The sequence below is a fragment of the Carassius gibelio genome, chromosome A1 (genome assembly GCF_023724105.1).
Source record: "Carassius gibelio isolate Cgi1373 ecotype wild population from Czech Republic chromosome A1, carGib1.2-hapl.c, whole genome shotgun sequence".
NCBI lineage: Eukaryota > Metazoa > Chordata > Actinopteri > Cypriniformes > Cyprinidae > Carassius > Carassius gibelio.
Genome location: NC_068371.1, coordinates 23,803,986 through 23,824,440, shown reverse-complemented (window position 1 = coordinate 23,824,440; position 20,455 = coordinate 23,803,986). Strand labels below are relative to the sequence as shown.

Sequence of the window (20,455 nt, the reverse complement as noted above, 5' to 3'; positions counted from 1 at the left end):
CAAAATATTTAATAAAATTTTAGATTTATCTATCTATCTACTTATCTATTTATCTATCTATCTATCTGTCTGATTAGTATCTATCAAATCATAAATTACAGTTGATTAATAACTGTATTGTTCATTGTTAGTTTGTAATACATTATATATTATAAAACAAGATGTTTACTAGTTAAATTATTTTGGAAACAGCAATAAACGGTATCTTGGGACATGATAACCTTCAAAACACGTGCATATGTTCAGTAATGCTTTAAGTAAATGACATTAATGGAGTTAATTAGTTCTTATAATCTACAGTAGGAAATATCAGTTATCTGAGAAATTGATGACCAAAACAAAAATATTATTGGTTATTAAATGGGATATGTGCGGTTGTATCAATTCCCATATAGCCATTTGAAACACTGCTCCATAAATGGAAAGAGGGTATTTATATCTAGATATAAAGGGTTATAACAGGGTTTCTATGCACAGTATGTATTCTCAAGTATCTACCCTGATTCTCCAGGTCATGCTACGCTGAAGTCACAAAATAAAAACATGAACAAAATAAAGCCGGCTTATAGGTTTAATACATACATAAATAAATATTTATCAAAGAATTACAAATATTTCTCCTAATTTATTTTTTGGTATTTTTTTGAAATTGATGTTGAGCACTTGTATCGGCGACCCAAAATAATGTGTCACATTAATGGATAAACTCTACAGTATGTACTCCTGACAGCCACGGTGGATTTCCATCATCATCATCATCATCATCCGGTGGACACATTTAAAATCCCATTCCCAGTGACTGCAATCACAAAATATATATTTGGTCTCTATAAATAAAATTATATGAGAGGATTTTTTTAGGAAGGCAGCAGGACATCACGCCTGTTAGAATCACTGTGAATCAAGCCATAGGTCAAACTACTGTATGCTTATGGTTGGCAAATAAAGTGTCATTAGGAAATGTGCCCGGAAATACCTTTCAGCAGCTTAGCGCTGCTGATTACTTACATTAATGCTTTATAACTGGAAGTAAAAGTAAATAAAAAATTATTTGAGTTCAAGAGTTCTTAACAATTCGAGGTGCAACCCTAGTTTTATTATTTTATTCAGTATACTACAGAGCCTCTGTCCACCTGTTTAACCAACTGGAATGTGCATTGTGTTGCTTGAACTTTCAACTGTCCCATGAAATGACCCCACAAGTTAAAAGCACATGAATAACTTAATAGACACACAATTTCATTCAAACACAGCATGAATGTATTGACACTGAAAACAAAAAGTCTGTAAAGTGTTATAAGATAAAATACAGAAAGTACAATATCAATTAATTATAATTTGTTTAACCTCTATTCACACACAAACATACACACACATTAACAATATACAAAATTGAAATTGTATAAAAACTAAATAAAATAAAATATATACTTTCAGAATATATTTTTTCCCAGAAAGGACACCAATCTTATTTATATTTTATACAAATGTTTAAATCAAGTATGGACACATATTACATTTAATTTTTGTATTAATATTTTTAGCAGATTTAGATTTTTTTTTCTCTCTCTCTCAAACACTCCAACAATAGGCGCTGTTGCTACTATTCAGCTATACCTATAGTTATTCTGGTAAGGTAAACTAAATTAATACTTTTGAAGAAGAAATGTTGAACATCAGATGTCCTGACCATTTTTCTTAAACCATGAAAAAAATAAATAAATAAAAATCCTGGGCAACTCCATATTCCTAAAACATTTGTCACACATATCACAAATCAGTGGCGCCATCAATAAGGACTTCAGAATTTCACAACAGTCTTATCTTGGTTTATATATTTTATTCCTTTTTTTATTATTATTCCTATAGCAAAATTATTTCCTTACTGGTCTTAATATGAACTTCACTGCCTTCAGCGGGTAAGAAAGGAGAAAAAGAGAGGAAGGGTTAGAGTGAATCCAACTCTTTGGGGGGCTGCCTTGTGCTGCCTTAAATTAGCCGTGGGAGAGGTTGGACTGAGGGTGGAGCTTTGTGCTGTCACTATCTCCCTTGTTAAGTATTACCTGCAGTGCTTCAGTAGGTTAGCTGCACTTGTGCTGTGTGTAAGGACAGAGAGAGGGGGAAAAGTAGCAGTGTGATCAAAACCAAGCTTTGTGAAATCAAGGGAATCAAATCTTGCGTGGACACTGCAGTTCATCTATTTTTGCAAGTTCATCCAGTGCAGCTAGCTATAAAAAATATGGCTGGTTGTCTGCAAAGAGGAAGGCTGAGTGCAGCAGGAACAACTATGAAGCGCCTGTTTATATTGATTTCATTAGGATGTTATCTTTCTAAAGTGGATGCAGATCCTTTTGATGCGTCTTTCCGTCATAGGCACCAACCTGGACCTACTGCTGAAACAATATTGGTAGCCAACAATAGGATAAGAGTTCCCTTTGGACGCTCTGTTTATCTGGACCCTATCAATGACCTTGTGACTGAAGTGCATGCAGGAGACCGCTGTCACATTACAGTTCTGGACAATGTCCCACTGGCCCAGAGACCTGGAATGCTTACACCCAAGAAATTCACCTGCGCTTTTGGAACAGAAGAGGTAAAATATACTCACTTTGGTTCCCGGAGCCCAAGCAAAGACCACATAAAACTACAACTGAGGTATGACTCCCAAACAGACACAGTGGTGGTTCCTTTCATTCTTGAAGTAGAAGTGGTCTTTCAGCAGCTGGAGATTCTCACTCATAACATGCCTCTGGTTGTGGACAAGCTAAATGGGCTAAGTAACCCTATTGACAAGAAAACTTTGGAGTTTGCATTTGAAGATGGTGTCACTACATGTAAGGTGACCATACTGGTTGGTGCAGGCAAACTTCCCAGGTATGGTAGTCTTACTGATAACTCTGTTAATGGCCAGATGATCAGTTGTGATGATTTTGTCAAGAAAGGAATTCAGTATCAACACACAGCAACCACCAACTCTCCTAACAGAGACTATATTCCAATGCTAGTGGAAATACAAGATAATGACGGAAATACTATTCAACAGGAACATTTCCAGATAATGGTTAGAATCAAAGAGGGTACTGAAAATACATCACCAAAGCCTAGCTTTATATCTATGATGATGATGGAGATTGACCAATTTGTGATGACAGCCATTACTTCAGATATGCTGGCAGCTGAGGATATTGAATCAGATTCTGACGAATTAATTTTTAACATAACATCTCCCCTGGGCTCCCAGCAGGGCTATATAATCAGCACAGATGATCAAAACCAGCCAATCACATCTTTCCATCAGAGAGATATTAAAGACCTGAAGATCGCATACAAGCCTCCCTCTGAGGATTCAGATGTAGAAAGAATTTTCCAGATTGAATTCGAAATAGTTGACAACGATGGTGCTGTTTCTGATCCTTTTGCATTCATGATTGTTGTGAAGCCAATGAACACTTTAGCTCCAGTGGTAACCAAAAATACAGGACAACTGCTTTTTGAGGGTCAATCAAGACTACTATCCAGCTTACAAAATTTAGAGATCAGCGATGAGGATAATCTCGATGATGTGAAGATTACAGTAGTTGATGGCTTAAAACATGGAGAGCTGACAGTGCTAGGGTCTCAAAGAAAATTTTTCACACCAGCTGATCTAGATGCTGGCATTGTTGTGTACCAGCATGATGGAAGTGACACATACAGTGACAATATTATATTCAGAATGACTGATGGCAGTAATGAAGTAGAGTTTTTATCCCCCATCACAATTGCCCCCACTGATGATGAACCTCCCATTATAAATGCAAACACTGGTATAGTGCTTTTCAAGAATGAAGTGATGCAAATCTCCCCTTTTATCCTGAGTGCCACTGACATTGACTCTGAGGATTCAACAATTAAATTCATACTAGAAGAGCTATACTCATACATCGGTGAGCTACTCCTCAAGCAGGTGGAGCCTCCTCTGGATCCATCTGCTTGGAAATTTAGTGCCACAGATGAGATGTTTGAACAGGTGGTGACAGAATGGTTTCAGCAGGATATCCTGGACGGGAAGCTGTTCTATCGTCATAAAGGACCTCATAGTACCACAACTGTGATTGACCAGTTTGTCTTCAGAGTCCAGGATGACAATGACCCACCAAATCAATCAGGAGAGCACACATTCACCATTAAAATACATCCAGTAGATGACATTCCTCCAGAACTTTACCCTGGCACCACATTACACATGGAAGTCAAAGAATACGAGTTGACATTTTTAAAGAAAAAATATCTACGTTACACAGATCTGGACTGTGATGACAGGGATCTTAAGTACACCATCATCAAACCTCCTTCTGACACAGATGAAAACAATCCTTTTCCTCTTGGTGCCATTGTGCTGACTGATAGCCCTGACATCACAATTAGTGAGTTTACGCAAGCTCAGGTCAACCACCATAAAGTGGCCTACAAACCCCCTGACCAAGAGCTTGGTATTACTCCCAAAGTGGTCCAGTTTACATTCAGCGTGGAGGACACTGCTAGTAATTCAGTTGATGGATTGTTTACAATCTTTTTACAACCTGTCGACAACAAACCCCCTTTAATTACTAACTCTGGTTTCACTGTTCTGGAGCGAAATACTTATATAATAACCAAAAAAGAACTGGATGCCTCTGATCAGGACACTGAGGATGAGAACATTACATTTACAGTGACACAGATTCCCAGGTTCGGGCAGCTGCAATATTTAGGAATAGACATGTCTAATGGCCAAACATTTGTATTGGAGGACATTGAAAACAGCCGACTTGCCTACATCCACAGTGGTGAAGAATCACTTCATGATGTCATTAAGCTGGACATTAGTGATGGTTTCCATGAAGTCCCCATTGCTGTCAAGATCAGCATCAAGCCAGTCGATGATAAAACTCCAAAAATTATGTTACCGGCCGGTTTGTTAGGGGCGTCAATTGATGTACTCGAGAATGGCGTAACAGAAATCACCAGTAATGTTATCCAGGGTCATGACGAAGACACAGATGACCTCTTGCTGACTTTCATAGTTAAGGAGCCTCCTAGGCTAGGAGAAATAATGGTGAATGGAGCTCCAGCTGAGCGCTTCACCCAGCAAGACATAATTAATGGTGTGGTTGTCTATGTTCACACTAGTGGTGAAATTGGTCCCATTAAAGAGCACGACTCCTTCAATCTTACCATATCTGACATGTCAGATGAATGGGTTGTTGGTGCCAAAGTCCAAGGGGTCCGTGTCCATGTCACCATTCTCCCTGTAGACAGCATCCCACCTGTAGTTAGTGTGGGCAGCCAGTTTGTAGTAGTTGAGGGTGAGAAAAATGTTATCACATTAGAGCACATTCAAGCTGAGGACATTGACACTGATAATGATGACGTCTTGTGTACTATTATTGTTCAGTCCACATCTGGCTATGTGGAGAACATCTCCCCAGCTCCTGGCTCTGAAAAATCCAGAACAGGCACTGCCATCACTGCATTTACCATTAAAGATCTTGGTCTAGGTCACATATATTATGTCCAAAGCATTCACAAGGGTGTGGAGCCAGTGGAGGACAGATTCACTTTCCGCTGCTCTGATGGCAGTAACTTTTCAGAAAGGCACTTTTTCCCCATTGTCATCATCCCAGCCAATGATGAAAAGCCAGAGATTTTCATTAGTGAGTTTGTTGTCATGGAGGGGATGAGCTTGGTTATTGATGCTCCTATTCTGAATGCTGCTGATGCAGACATCCCAAATAATGAATTAATCTTTGAAATACTTAAACACCCAAAACATGGAAATATAGTTCAGCAGTTGACAACTGGAACAGTTCCAGTGGTAAAATTTACATTAGAGCAAATCAAGGAGACTTCCAATATTGTTTATAAGCATGATGACTCTGAAACCAAGGAAGACAGTTTTAAAATTCGACTCACTATGGGAAGCACACTGTTGAGGAGAAGGTCATTATAATGGTCATTCCTGTTGATGATGAAACTCCAAGAATGGCCATCAATGATGGCCTGGAAGTAAAAATTGGAGAAACAAAAGTAATAAGTAAAAGAGTGCTGAAGGCCACAGATCTAGATTCTGAAGACAAAGAACTTACTTACATTATCCGCTACGGCCCTGGCCAAGGCTATCTTCAGAGAATTACCAAACATGGACTTGTCATTGGCAACATTAGCATTGGAATGAATTTCACTCAAGATGAACTTGACAAACAGTTGATTCAGTATGTTCACACAGGCCAGGAGGGTGTCCGTGACCTGCTAAAGTTTGATGTAACTGAAGGAATCAATCCCCTCATTGATCGCTACTTCTACATTAATATTGGCAGCATGGACATGGTCTTCCCTGATGTTATCAACAAGGGTGTGACCCTCAAAGAGGGAGGTAAGGTCAGCTTGACCACAGACCTTCTCAGCACAAGTGACATCAACAGTCCAGATGAATATCTTAGTTTCAGCATCACTCGTGCTCCTAGCAGGGGCCATCTTGAAAGTACTGATCTCCCAGGGGTGCCCATCTCAACCTTCACTCAGCTGCAACTAGCTGGCAACAAGATCTACTATATCCATACATCTGATGATGAAGTGAAGATGGACAGCTTTGAGTTTGAGGTGACAGATGGCTACAACCCTGTCTTCCGCACCTTCCGTGTATCCATTACAGATGTCGACAACAAGACGCCAGTCTTGACAATCAACAAGTTGGTGTTGGGCGAGGGAAAAACCAAGCTGATAACACCCTTTGAATTGACAATAGAGGACCGTGACACTCCAGACAACCTGTTGAGATTTATAGTGACTCAAGTGCCAGTTCACGGTCAGCTTTTGTTCAATGGAACAGAAGTCATTGCATCATTTACCAAGCAGGACCTAAATGAAAACCTTATAACTTATAGGCATGATGGCACAGAGACAAATGAAGACAGCTTTTCTTTTACAGTTACTGATGGGACTCACAGTGAATTTTATGTTTTCCCTGATACTGTATATGAAACTCGTAAGCCTCAGGTGATGACTATTTACATCACCACGGTGGACAATGAGGCGCCACAAATCGTTGTAAATAAAGCAGCACCCACACTTAGGGTCCTTCATACTGGTTACCTTGGATTTTTGATTACCAGCAAAGCTCTAAAGGCTGAGGACAGAGACAGCCCAAACAAAGTGCTTAAGTATGTTGTAACTGAGACTCCTCTTCATGGCTTTATCATGAATTCTGATTTGGGCAATGATAGCATCATGTCATTTTCATAGGGTAAGTCATTCTAGTTTACCTTTTTGTTTCTGAAATATACTATGCAAAACATGTCACTGTTATTTAAGATTTATTAATCTCCAACTTCTCATACTCTATCCTTTCTCCATATTAGCTGATATTGATGACATGAAGATTTGCTATGCGCTTCTTGACGGGTCCAATGCCACAAGTGACATATTCTACTTCACAGTAGAAGACAATGGTAAGAATGTATATTCCTTGCCCCCTCATTAACTGGAAGTGTCATATGTCACTAAAGCTACTGTAGGAATTCAGAAGCTCTCAGTTGCTCATTTAAATCAATTTTGCTGAAGGGGACTATTCTAGGTTGGTTTATAATTAGCAGTGTTATAATTAGCAATTTCTTTATCAGAGTCAGTATTAACCAATGTTTTATGCTTCAGTGCTTCTTAATTTTATCTGGTAAAATTGCCAACACTTTCCGAGTTTAAGTGTCTGGTTTGAAAATCATACTGTATGCCACCTTGTCATGGCACACACAAACATGCATTCAAACATTAAAAAAGGAAACAATGACTAAACAATTTTTTTTTTAACTTGGATGAGCCTGGACAAGTTGGTAGATCTTTGGTGGTCAGTAAATAACAACATCTGGCTAATTTGAAGTGAGGTTCATAATTTTCTTAACTGAATGTCTATGCATTTACCAGTTACCTTAAGCAAGTCTGTAGTTTTTCATCCAGGAATTCATTTTTACTTACATGTGAATTCACTGCCAATGTTAATTCATTTGATCAGCACAAACAAGGTTGTGTATTTGTATGAAATCCTCAATTATAAACTTAGAAAGGTGCAGACATTTGCTTGTTAGTAGTTGAACTGATGGCAATTTAACTGCGGAGGAACTGGAGCCTGCACTAGGGCTGGTACTGCATCTCTTTGGCAACATTTCAGCTGGAGACAGTCACTGCTATAAGAGCCAAGAAAATACACATTTTCAGAGACCTAGCCAAGATGATAGAAACAATAACATTCAGACATAGTCCCAAAATAATCCAGTACTTACAAACAGTATTCTCCAAACAGTAATACATTTTTATTACATTTTCAAACCTCAGACTGACACTGTGATATCTAAGATTCATATAGCCTATAGTTGATGCATATAATTAAACAGGTTCACATCCTAGCTGGAGGTGTATTTACATATACATTTCTCAAAGTAACTCTTACCTTTTGTTAAAACTGAATTTACAATCTTTATGTGTGGGGTCACAGATTACCTAAGGCTATAAATAAATGCAGGTGCCTTTCAATAAATTAGAATGTTGTGAAAAAGATAATTTATTTCAGTAATTCAACTCAAATTGTGAAACTGTGGTATTAAATAACTTCAGTGCACACAGACTGAAGTAGTTTTAGTCTTTTGGTTCTTTTAATTGTAATGATTTGGCTCGCATTTAACAAAAACCCACCAATTCACTCAGCAAATTAGAATATGGTGACATGGCAATCAACTAATCAATTCAAAACACTTGCAAAGGTTTCCTGAACTTTTAAAATGGTCTCTCAGTTTGGTTAACTAGGCTACACAATCATGGGGAAGACTGATGATCAGACAGTTGTCCAGAAGATAATCATTGACACCCTTCACAAGAAGGGTAAGCCACAATCATTAATTGCCAAAGAAGCTGACTGTTCACAGAGTGCTGTATTGAAGCATTAACAGAAAGTTGAGTGGAAGGAAAAAGTGCGGAAGAAAAAGATGCACAACCAACTGCAGCTTTATGAGGATTGTCACGGAAAATAGATGATTGTCATGAAGAATATGAGTGAACTTTACAAGGAATGAACTGAGGCTGGAGTCAAGGCTTCAAGAGCCACCACACACAGACGTGTCAAGGAATTTGGATACAGTTGTCGTATTCCTCTTGTTAAGCTACTCCTGAAGCGTCTTACTTGGGCGAAGGAGAAGAAGAACTGGACTTTTGCCCAGTGGTCCAAAGTCCTCTTTTCAGATGAGAGCATGTTTTGTATTTCATTTGGAAACCAAGGTATTGAGTCTGGAGGAACGGTGGAGAAGCTCATAGCCCAAGTTGCTTGAAGTCCAGTGTTAATTTTCCACAGTCTTTGATGATTTGGGGTATCATGTCATCTGCTGGTGTTGGTCCGTTGTGGGTTTTGGAAACCAAAGTCACTGCACCCGTTTACCAAGATATTTTGGAGCACTTCATGCTTCCTTCTGCTGACCAGCATTTGTAGATACTGATATAATTTTCCAGCAGGATTTGGCACCTGCCCACACTGCCAAAAGCACCAAAAGTTGTTTAAATGACCATAGTGTTGGTGTGCTTGACTGGCCAGCAAACTCACCAGACCTGAACCCCATAGAGAATCTATGAGGTATTGTCAAGAGGAAAATTAGAAAAAAGTTGGTCTTATGAAGTATTCTAAATTGTTGAGATTGGTATTTGGTGGATTTTTGTTAAATGTGAGCTTAAATCATCGCAATGAAAAGAACCAAAGACTTAAACTAATTCAGTCTGTGTGCATTGCATTTATCTAATACACAAGTTTCACAGTTTGAGTTGAATTACTGAAATAAATAAACTTTTTCACGACATGTTAATTCATTAATAGTAATTTCAAACTTACCCGAAATGTTTTTTTTTTATTATTATTATTTTAATAGTTTCTGTTTGAGAAACTAGTAAAGAAAGAAAGAAAGAAAGAAAGAAAGAAAGAAAGAAAGAAAGAACATAGATGTTTTATAAATTTTCTGCAAACCATAACAGATGTAACATTATTCATGGAGGGCATCTGGAGTTTATCAGTTTGTTTATACCAATTAATAATCCTGATTATCAAGTACATTAAGCTTGTTTAAGTTTAAAGGCTTTAAGATTTCTCAGACTGCAGTAAGAACATTAAGGGGGTTAAGCATGTTTGCACACAAACTAAGAAAAATAATCGGAGCTATAGAAAGGCACACTAGCTTGCGTGCTATTCACTAATACTCACTTCCATGTATAGATCAGAGTTTCTAAGGCCAGAAGGTGTGAATATGAGGTGTGAAGAGGGAATTCCTGTTATGGATACCGGCAGAATGCTAGCCATAATATGAACGTTATATGCAGTGAACTAGATGGTAACATTTTAATCCCTTGCTGTTGGATAACATACATACACAGGTCATTTGGCTTGATTTATTTAAACTTCACATACTATATGTTACATTTTCACCAAATTTACTAAGTTGAACCACAAGGGACTTAATTTGGATTCCCATAAATCATTTTAAGTCAAGCTTATATATCTAATATATCTATATCTAGCTTATATATCTATAGCTTATATCTAATTTTTAAACAAGCCCTACCATGTACTTGCTTTGTAAGTATAAGAAGATCAAAATAAATTTGAAACTGCCTGTAAGTTTCAACTGAGCAAATACACTTAATTCATCAAGGTTTGTATAATTATTTATTGTCAAGTTGCCAATAATCTAATTAATATATATATATATATATATATATATATATATATATATATATATATATATATATATATATATATATATATATATATATATATATATATATATATATATCTATGAGGTATTGTCATAAGAATATGAACATGCTCATAAGAATATGAACATGCAGTATATATATATATATATATATATATATATATATATATATATATATATATATATATATATACAGCATGTTCATATTCTTAGCCAACTTAATAGTTTAACTTCCATTTGCTGTCAGTGTTCACATAAAATATACTTCTATAAAGTACAAGCTTAGGTTTCATAACAGAGATTATATACGAACATAACTCATATCCAAAGCAATGGAATATGATAATTTGTTAGATGGTGGAATGCATTTCTTCTGAGATTTGTGGCACCAGCTACTCTGACCCAAGTGTAGAAGTCATTACAGAAAGGGATTTGTGTGTCAAGGAGCAGACTGCTAGATCTCCTTCCAAAGGTCTCCCTATGCCTGGCTGAAACTCAAACCCATTATATGATATGCTGAAAATCCTGGGGCTTCCCCTTGCCTAGTTCATCCTATGAGCTTTAGAAGAAGATTATACTGCTAGGTTGGGTTGGGATTCTCCCAACAATTACTCAAGATAATCAAACATGAGTATTGGTAAAAAGCTAGGGAGCAAGCTCTGTTCCAAAACCTAGTGAGCTTTTGAGGCATCATAAGTGCTCTGCTTGCCAAGTTCTAAGGAGGCATTGCATGCACAATATCTGGTCTACAAAGTCTTTTTCAAGTTTTGTAGTTTCTTATTTATCACAGATGTCTGCACCTAATCTGTGTGTCAGACTTATAAACACCAAAAATATTTACTGCTCTTTGTTGCCGGTGGCTGCCACAAACACTAAAAACAGTGGAGCCACATCTCCATTGAACTATTTTCTCCTTGCAACTCTCATATTTGCTAGAGGATATGATGTATGGTTCTGGGTTTTTTCTTATCTTTCACAGATGGTAGACTTTTTCCTGTGATCTGAGCCTTGAGATCACCCTATGGTGCCTTTCCCACCAAAGAGTACTTTCTCTTGGTCTCTCGTCCTCTGCCTGACGCAGACAACTTAGGTGACTGGTGTCAAAAGGGTCGTGGCTGGTCTACCATGCCATATTCATCACCCTGTCCCTGCAGTCTGGGGATCAGGTGCCTGGCTTTCGCAGATTTCACACGGACAAGTACAGTACCTGCTAGTATCCAGTTGTCAAATATTCCCTCTGTGGAATGCCTGGAATTAGCTGAGTCATCTAACATAGACTTCCGAGCTCGGTGCTTCAGAGACGCCATTATTAGATGCAGAGGAAATGGCCAAAGCTTCTCAGGTCAGAAAGATGTGACCCATATTTAAATATGACTTCATGCTGCCTCATGAAATCAGATGGGGTCTAATCTGAAGCATGGTCTTACATTTTGCATGTTTGGGATACCTAACATGGCCCTAATAAGTATAAAGGTATATGGATGTAGTAGGCCAGTTTAGTCTTATAATATGCCCCTGGAAGTAAATGTTGATATCCTCCCAGCATTCCATCCCATGCCTGAGGCTCTACACATCTTTTGACCAGTGGCACTGAGGTGAAGATCAACAAGAACTATTAACTCTAGACTTTCCAAAGAGTTGTTACATATAGCACATCAATCTTTCTACAACCCAAACCCATTTTGTTACATAATTTGGTGGACCTAATAAATTCCTTTAAACCAGAGACTATATCAAAATTGCATTCAAAAGTGGGAAAATTGGTTATTATGATTTTGTTTTGTGTGTGTGCTCGGGAAGGGGGGGTTGTAGTTGTATTTTTAGGCATAATAATAGCACCAAAGCCAATTAATTCCTTGGGTTATTATTATTGCAGGTTTGGAACAGACATAAAAAGCTATTCGTGTTAGCTTTAATTACTATTGGTTCAGTTCTACATTTCCCCCCCTTTCTACTGCAATATCAAAGGCTGGGGTGACTTGAATAAGTGTAACTGTGACCATTACTTAGCCTTGCATTCTTTCTATATATTACCGCAGTTATAAATACCTCCAGAACTTCAGACAACCCTCTGTGATGCCTGAACCCATTAAATGAATTAGCACTACTCAGTGATGCTGATACTTACTGGGCTTTACTGCTGCTCCAGCTTACAACATAAACCCTTAAATGAAATACTTTCACATCACAAAACTGCTATTGCACCTTTCCAATTCTCATGACTTATAGTGAACTAAAAACAACATTGTGAGAAAACAATCTGAAACACTCATGAGAAAACATTCTGATTTCAAGGGAGACACTTTTGTGTTGATGTTCATTGTAGACACAAATTCCCCTAGAGTGTAGAGAGAAGCATAAAGAGCCATGCCAGTGGGTTTGGGCCACCCAGACAGTGCCTGCTGTCTGCCTCAGTTGTTGCTCCCAAGCACAGATAAAAGCTGTCAAAAGGGGAGAACAAGGGAGGGGTCATATGCAGGGAGTGAGGATACAGCTGTCAGTTCCCACTCTTGGAATCTGAACACCACTAAGAAATGGTGTGAGAAAGAGAAGAAAATGTGCACAGTCAGAAAACTGAGGTGGCCTCCACAGTCACTGTTAAACAGCACCTGCCTTCCAAACATAGGAATAAAACCGTTAAGGAAATTTCCCCAGGTGATAGTGAAACTCTGACGGCTAAGTTCCCTGTGGAAACGGGATTACATTAGTGATGGTGGATCAAAACATAAATTGCAAATGGGTCTGTTTAGATTTCATGGTTATAAAAGGGTTTTAAAAAGTCTGTTCTGAAACCCAGTAGAGGCACGTCAATATTTGTATTAGCAATATAAAGTGCAATTCAGTGAAGAAAATGTAATTGTTTGACAAACATTTGGAAAATCTAATGAAGATTTTACCAACTAACTTTTTAGGGCTGTCAAAGTGAAAATCAACTCTAAAGATATTATTAAATGTCCAATGCACATTTAACCAATTTTATAGTATACCACATTTATTTTCATAATTACTTTCTGATTAATGATTAGATTATAATTATATATATATATATATATATATATATATATATATATATATATATATATATATATATATATATATATATATATATATATATAATATATGAATTATAAATTATAAAATCCATTATGTAGCCTATTACAATCATCTTACAAAATTCAAATCATTATATTATTAATTAATTTATATTCTTCATGGTTGATTAACATGCTATGTGATTATTGCTTGTTATTATTGCTTAATGATTATTTATTTTAATGATTATTCCTACAGTACTTAGTAACCTGTATTCACATTTTCCTATAGAATAACCATGATAAATTATTTCTGTGTGCAGAATTTATAGAATAGAGGGACATTGTCTCCATTGTAAGTGAAACTATTTTCCATCATCTTGCCAACGAATTGCCCTTATCCAGGGCCAGAGAAATGTCATAAGCCCTCAGCATCTCACAGGTGACTGCTGTATTCTTAACTGAAAGAGAGCCTTCAGTCTGCATGTTATCATTTTGATAATCCTCTAATACAGCCTCACTAAGCTCAATATCAGTTCATACTCAAACTGGGCAGCATGCCTGGGAGAATTGTCTCCTGAAGAAAGAGGCACTTGGTTAAGGTATGATACAGTTCACCTTCCATTAAGCTTTTGAAACGTGCTTAATTTTCTTCGCACTGTGACGCTGTGGGATGTTTAATAAATCAGCTTGATTTGAAAGGAAAACGCCACAATTTTTCCATATTCCACTATTTTCTTCCCTCAACTTAGACGAGTTGATATGTACCTCTCCCGACCAATTACTGTAGCACGTGGCGTCACTATGCTTGTGTTTAGCTTAGCAGCATTCATTCCCTAGGATCCAAACACAGAATTTAGAAGCTACCAAACACTTCCATCTTTTCCCTAAAAAAAGTGGCGATTTTCTAGGCGGATAAAAAATTATAATTATAATGTATGGCGGAAGAGCACTTCGCAGCACTTCGACCTCGGTGCAGTAGCTAATATCATCACTCCTGAAAACTCCCCCTCCCCCTCTCCCTCTAACTTCTGTCAATACAACCAACGTGAGGTGATTTCCGGAGTGATGATATTACTGCACCTTGATAGAAGGGTTGCGAAGTGCTCTTCCCATAATACTTGATTATGCTTAATACGTGTTAATGTGCTATGCTATGCAGCTAGATCTTAGTCCGTGTATTTGTAATGCACCACAGTATTCACACTCCTCTGAAAGCTTAACAAGAGATAAAACATCTAATTTGTATGAGGCTCCCTCAGACCTTCTATGTCAATAAGATTGTTTAATGACTCTTCAGCAATCTAGTGCAACGATAAAAATGATAAATGAGTTCTATATATTTAGACCGAGCTGTCAGACACTTGAGATTGGTCAAGGACAATGTTGTCTTGTCAAGCTGAGCAGTTTCCTATAGTAAGAGGACGGTGGTAAAGAAGGCAGCTGATGGAGGACAGATTTCAATAGCTCTACCTATTAAAAAGAAAGAAAAGTTTAAAATATCAGTACAATATCTATTTTGTTTATGTCAACTTGAATATTAGCCTTCAGTTGGAATATGGAGATGCCACATACAGTACATAGGTGTAGCACATTATTTAAGTCTTTTTTTTTTTTACTGCCGTTTCTCTTTCAACTCTCCATCTTCTGTGTTAATCTGCTCCAACCACAATATTCCACAACTGCCTTCTTTACACAATCATAGAATGGGTTTTCGCCATTAACCTGACACCTTGTTGGACTCATTCCTGTTGAACCTCATTCATCTACTAACAAAAGTAGTAAAAAAGAAGGCAGTGTGAACATGAAATGTTGAGTATTGATTTTACAGTAGTCATGAGGGCAAGACAAAAAAGGGTGGAGAATGTCAATAGAAAACGAAACCACCCCAGGACATCCACAAGCAGGACTAAGACAAGTTGCACTCATTTTGGCGCCTCTTTCTTTTTGTATTTCTAAACTCGTTAGCAAACTGTGTGTTCTCAAGGTGCTCAAATACACATTTTGTCTTTTTTCATTTTGCATCTTTACATTCATTGTGCTTTTCTCTATTTAAAAAAGGGGGCAACAAACTGAAACCACAGCTGTTCCGTCTGAATTGGGCCTGGATATCTCTAGAAAGGGAATACTACATTGTGGATGAGGATGCAAAGTTTCTGGAGGTCACCCTCAAACGCCGGGGATACTTGGGAGAGACATCATTTGTCAGTTAGTACTTCTCAAAGTCATGGATTTACCCAGTTACGAGTCAAAAACTTTATCATCAGTTTTCTGTTACAAAATATTTGTTTAGGTTCAACAACATTGTTAGTCTTAAGGAGATAAAAAAAAAATACTGAACTGTATTTTTTTTTATCTCCGTAAGACTAACAATGTTGTTGAACCTAAACAAATATTTTTAGGTATAAATACTGGAATCCTACACTCTAAAAAATGCTGGGATGTTTCAACCCAACAAATAAAGTGACAAATCTTATTTTGACCCATATTTTGGGAAAATGCTTTGAATTTTTTTTTAAACTCAATGGTACTCTCTGGGCAAATTCACTACCCTTTCGAGTTGTTCGTGGATTAAAACATCCACTAAATTAAACGGCTGTAAAAATGTACCAGATAATTTTTTTTTTTTTAATTTTTTTTGCATAAATCTATTAATCAACCTCAGTCCTGATCAAAACTACCAAATGTTTGAAAAAAATCCAAGATTTTAACTTCATAAAGTTAAATAAATTCATAAATGATGTCACTGATTTGGGAAAAAAAACACACAAAATTACATATTTTCAATATAAAAAGTGATTGTGGACCGGATATTTTTTTTACCTTTTATCACAGTCTTGGGCATGTCAAAGATTAGAAACAAAATTGGCTTTGATGCATTGTTAGTTTTTGTGCAGCATTAGATTTAAATTTTTTCTCCCTAATTAGTTGTTGGTGGCTGTTTTTGCCCCATTGACTTCCATTATAACGACATTTTTTGATTGCAAAGCCATGACACCATATAATCATGCATTATTGATTGTTTGTGGTTTTCCCTTTTGGGAAGAGGTAAAAAAATATATTTTTACAGTTGATCACTACGTGGGACCATTAACCCTTTAGATAGGCCTGTACAAAAAAAGGCTTAGTTTCTGGCTTGTATATGGAGTTATATGGAGTATAACAGCAAATTATAGTGTTTGTGTGTGTGTGAGATTCTTGATTGTTGGTGGTTTTCCCTGTTGGGAAGAGGTAACATTTGTTATTTTTTACAATTGATCACTAGGTGGGACCATTTACCCTTTAGATAGGCCTGTGCAAAAAAAGGCTTAGTTTCTGGCTTGTATATAGAGTTATATGGAGTATAATAGCAAATTATAGTATGTGTGTGTGTGTGTGTGTGTGTGTGTGTGTGTGTGTGTGTGTGTGTGTGTGTGTGTGCACTTACTTATATCACTTTTGGGTACATTCACCAGAATACACACCAGTAAACTGAGGACCACCCAAAAAATTGAGGACATTTTGTATGTCCTCATTTGTTTGACTATACAGTGGCATTCAGCATGCTCTAAAATGGTTTCCAGGCTTAAAATCTCACTTGTCCCAAAAAATCACTTTTAATTGATTTGTGTACCTGAAGTGTGTATGCCCCCCCACTAAAGTGTGTATAACACAGCGCCCTCTAGGAGTACTGCACTTCCGGAAAAGATACACACTTTGGGGATTCTGGCCAATCAGAGCGCAGGAAGCCGCTATGGGAGCGGGACTTGGTGATCTGACCAATCAGAGGCCAATACGTCATCAATAAAGATGGCGGAGGCAAAAAACATGTTGATTGTGAATGAATTGACAGATAATCCACATTAAATTACAGATAAATTCCCAATAATTAGTATTAAATAAGATTAGACCAATATGCATTGAGCAGCAGGAGCTCTCGCGATTCATATTAGCATGTTTTACAACTTTTAATCCTCGCGTTTTTCTCTCGCATCAGAGTCTGCTCCGTGTGCGTGTGTAAAGATCGCGCTGCCCCGCGTCACCATGACTACAGCACTTACATCGGATATTAATGCTGTAGGAACGAGTTTGACGCGGGAAGGGACAGACACGTACATCATGTGAATTTGAAAAGTAACATATTTCCTTCCAAAAGCGGAGGGGCAACTGTTTAAATCTGTTATTGTGGGTGTGGTGATATACATCTGAGTTTATTCAATAAAAATATACAAGCAATTAAAATATGTGAAAACAGGCAGATTCGCTTGCTTTTATAAGTGATGTTATTTGTTTTAAGTGTTTTCTCCAACTTTGCGTCCTGCCATTTCCCTGACAGCGCAGCCAGGCCCCTCCCCCACCCAGAGCACGCGCGTCTGTAACCAGAGCAACACATTCACTTACAGCAAACAAGCAAACATTCTCTTTATGTTATATAATATTATATTATTTTATATTACATTATATATTATATTAATTATATTACATTACATTATATTCCTTCATTTATTATATAATTATATTATATGACATTACATTGCATTATATTACTTTATATTATATTATATTTTTATATAGAGGAAAGAAGGTACAGCAAACATCTTTTTATTTTATATTCTATTAATTATATTTGAAGTTTTTCTTAGTCGCTTTGGGGCATTTCTCAGATCACGACTAAAATTCTTATTCAACCTCCACGTTATCTACTTACTTGTGCACCTCAAAAGCAATTGCTCATCATTTGAACAAATTACAAATGCAACTGATTATGTACACGTTTTATCTGTTTCTTACATTATCAAATGCCATGTTGATCAAAATGTATGGTTCTCTGCTGAATTCTCCCAAGTCTTACTCCCCAAAACATCTAGGTATTAATTCATTAAGTCATTAAATGCAGAATAGTAGTTGTCATAAACTGTCAAGCAAATTTTCTATACACTTCTCTTAGACATTTTTGTCCTGAATTGTTGAATTGCAGAGGTGAATTCTGATTTTCACTAATGAAGGGGAATGTAAAGCATTCGATCATCCAATAATCCACCAGTTCCTTAAAATAGCTCAGAGTGCATCTCATTAAGCTTCATCTGAGAAGCATACAGACAGAGCACAACACAACACAGTGTTACACACTCTGGTAATTTAAGAACAACAAGGTACAAACAGGGTGAACAGCATGGAAGAAGTAAGTATGTGTGGTGGAAGAATACAGAGGTAAAACAGAGGAAGAGGTAGAAGAGGACAAGATTCTGAAGAAATAAGGGCCACTATCATGTTCTCAATATCATGACCTTATGGCCGAAGCGGGTCAAAAGGTGAGCTGAATGTTGGGAGAACAACCGTGTGTGTCCTCAGTCATTAAAACATTTTAACAGGTGTGCTTCTTCTTCTTTTATTGGCGGTTGGCATACCAATTTGGTGCATTACCGCCACCAACTGTTTGGGGTGTGGAGCTTCAATGCGGATTTCTACTAATATGTATTGAAAAAAAAAATATAATAATAATAATAATGATATATATATATATATATATATATATATATATATATATATATATATATATATATATATATATATATATATATATATATATATATATATATATTCTTGGTTATTCTTAAATTTGATTAAATAAGTCTGTTTCTTTAAGGTATCTCATGCTGGCCATGCTGATAATTTTGATGCAGAAAAGGAAAGTAAATCCTCTACTGATAAATGTGTGTAACCTAATTCTTTAACTTGTTCTAACAGCATGATTCGTTCTGTTCTGTATGCTTCACATTCTATTAATATATGCTCTACCGTTTCTCTCCCCCCACAATTAATGCATAGTCCTTGAACAGGTGTGCAATCACACAGTGTTCACTATACTGTAGTCGTGCAATACAGCATATTTACATTATATATTACAGCAGTCTACTTGCATTTTACATTGGCAACTCCGGTCCTGGAGGGCCACTGTCCTGCAGAGTTTAGCTCCAGCCCAGATAAAAACTCACCTGCCTGTATATATCTAGTAATCCTGAAAACATTGATTGCCTTGTTCATGTGTGTTTAATTAGGGATGGAGCTCAACTCTGCAGGACAGTGGCCCTCCAGGACCGAAGTTGCCTATCCCAGAGGCATAATGTAAAAAACACTTATACAAAGTATACAGGTGCTGGTCATATGATTAGAATATCATCAAAAAGTTGATTTATTTCACTAATTCCATTCAAAAAGTGAAACTTCTATATTATATTCATTCATTACACACAGACTGATATATTTCAAATGTTTATTTCTTTTAATTTTGATGATAATAACTGACAACTAAGGAAAATCCCAAATTAGAATTTTGTGAAAAGGTTCAATATTGAAGACACCTGGTGCCACACTCTAATCAGTTAATTAACTCAAAACATTTAAATCGTCTCTCAATAGTTCTGTAGGCTACACAATCTTGGGGAAGACTCCTGACTTGACAGTTGTCCAAAAGATGACCACACCTTGCACAAGGAGGGCAAGACACAAAAGGTCATAGCTAAATAGGCTGGCTGTTCACAGAGCTCTGTGTCCCGGCACATTAATAAAAAGGCGAAGGGAAGGAAAAGATGTGGTAGAAAAAAAGTGTACAAGCAATAGAGCTGGTAAGTCCCGCCCCTTCCGTAAAACCCAGCTGGACCTTAAAGTTGAAAAACCGTCAAT

At 37.0% G+C, this 20,455-nt stretch overlaps 1 pseudogene; it reads left to right on the top strand.

The window, feature by feature from the left end:
* The first annotated feature begins 1,762 nt into the window (after nucleotides 1–1,762).
* The window catches only part of LOC128016250 (FRAS1-related extracellular matrix protein 2-like), a 60,631-nt pseudogene continuing 41,938 nt past the window's right edge, over nucleotides 1,763–20,455 (top strand).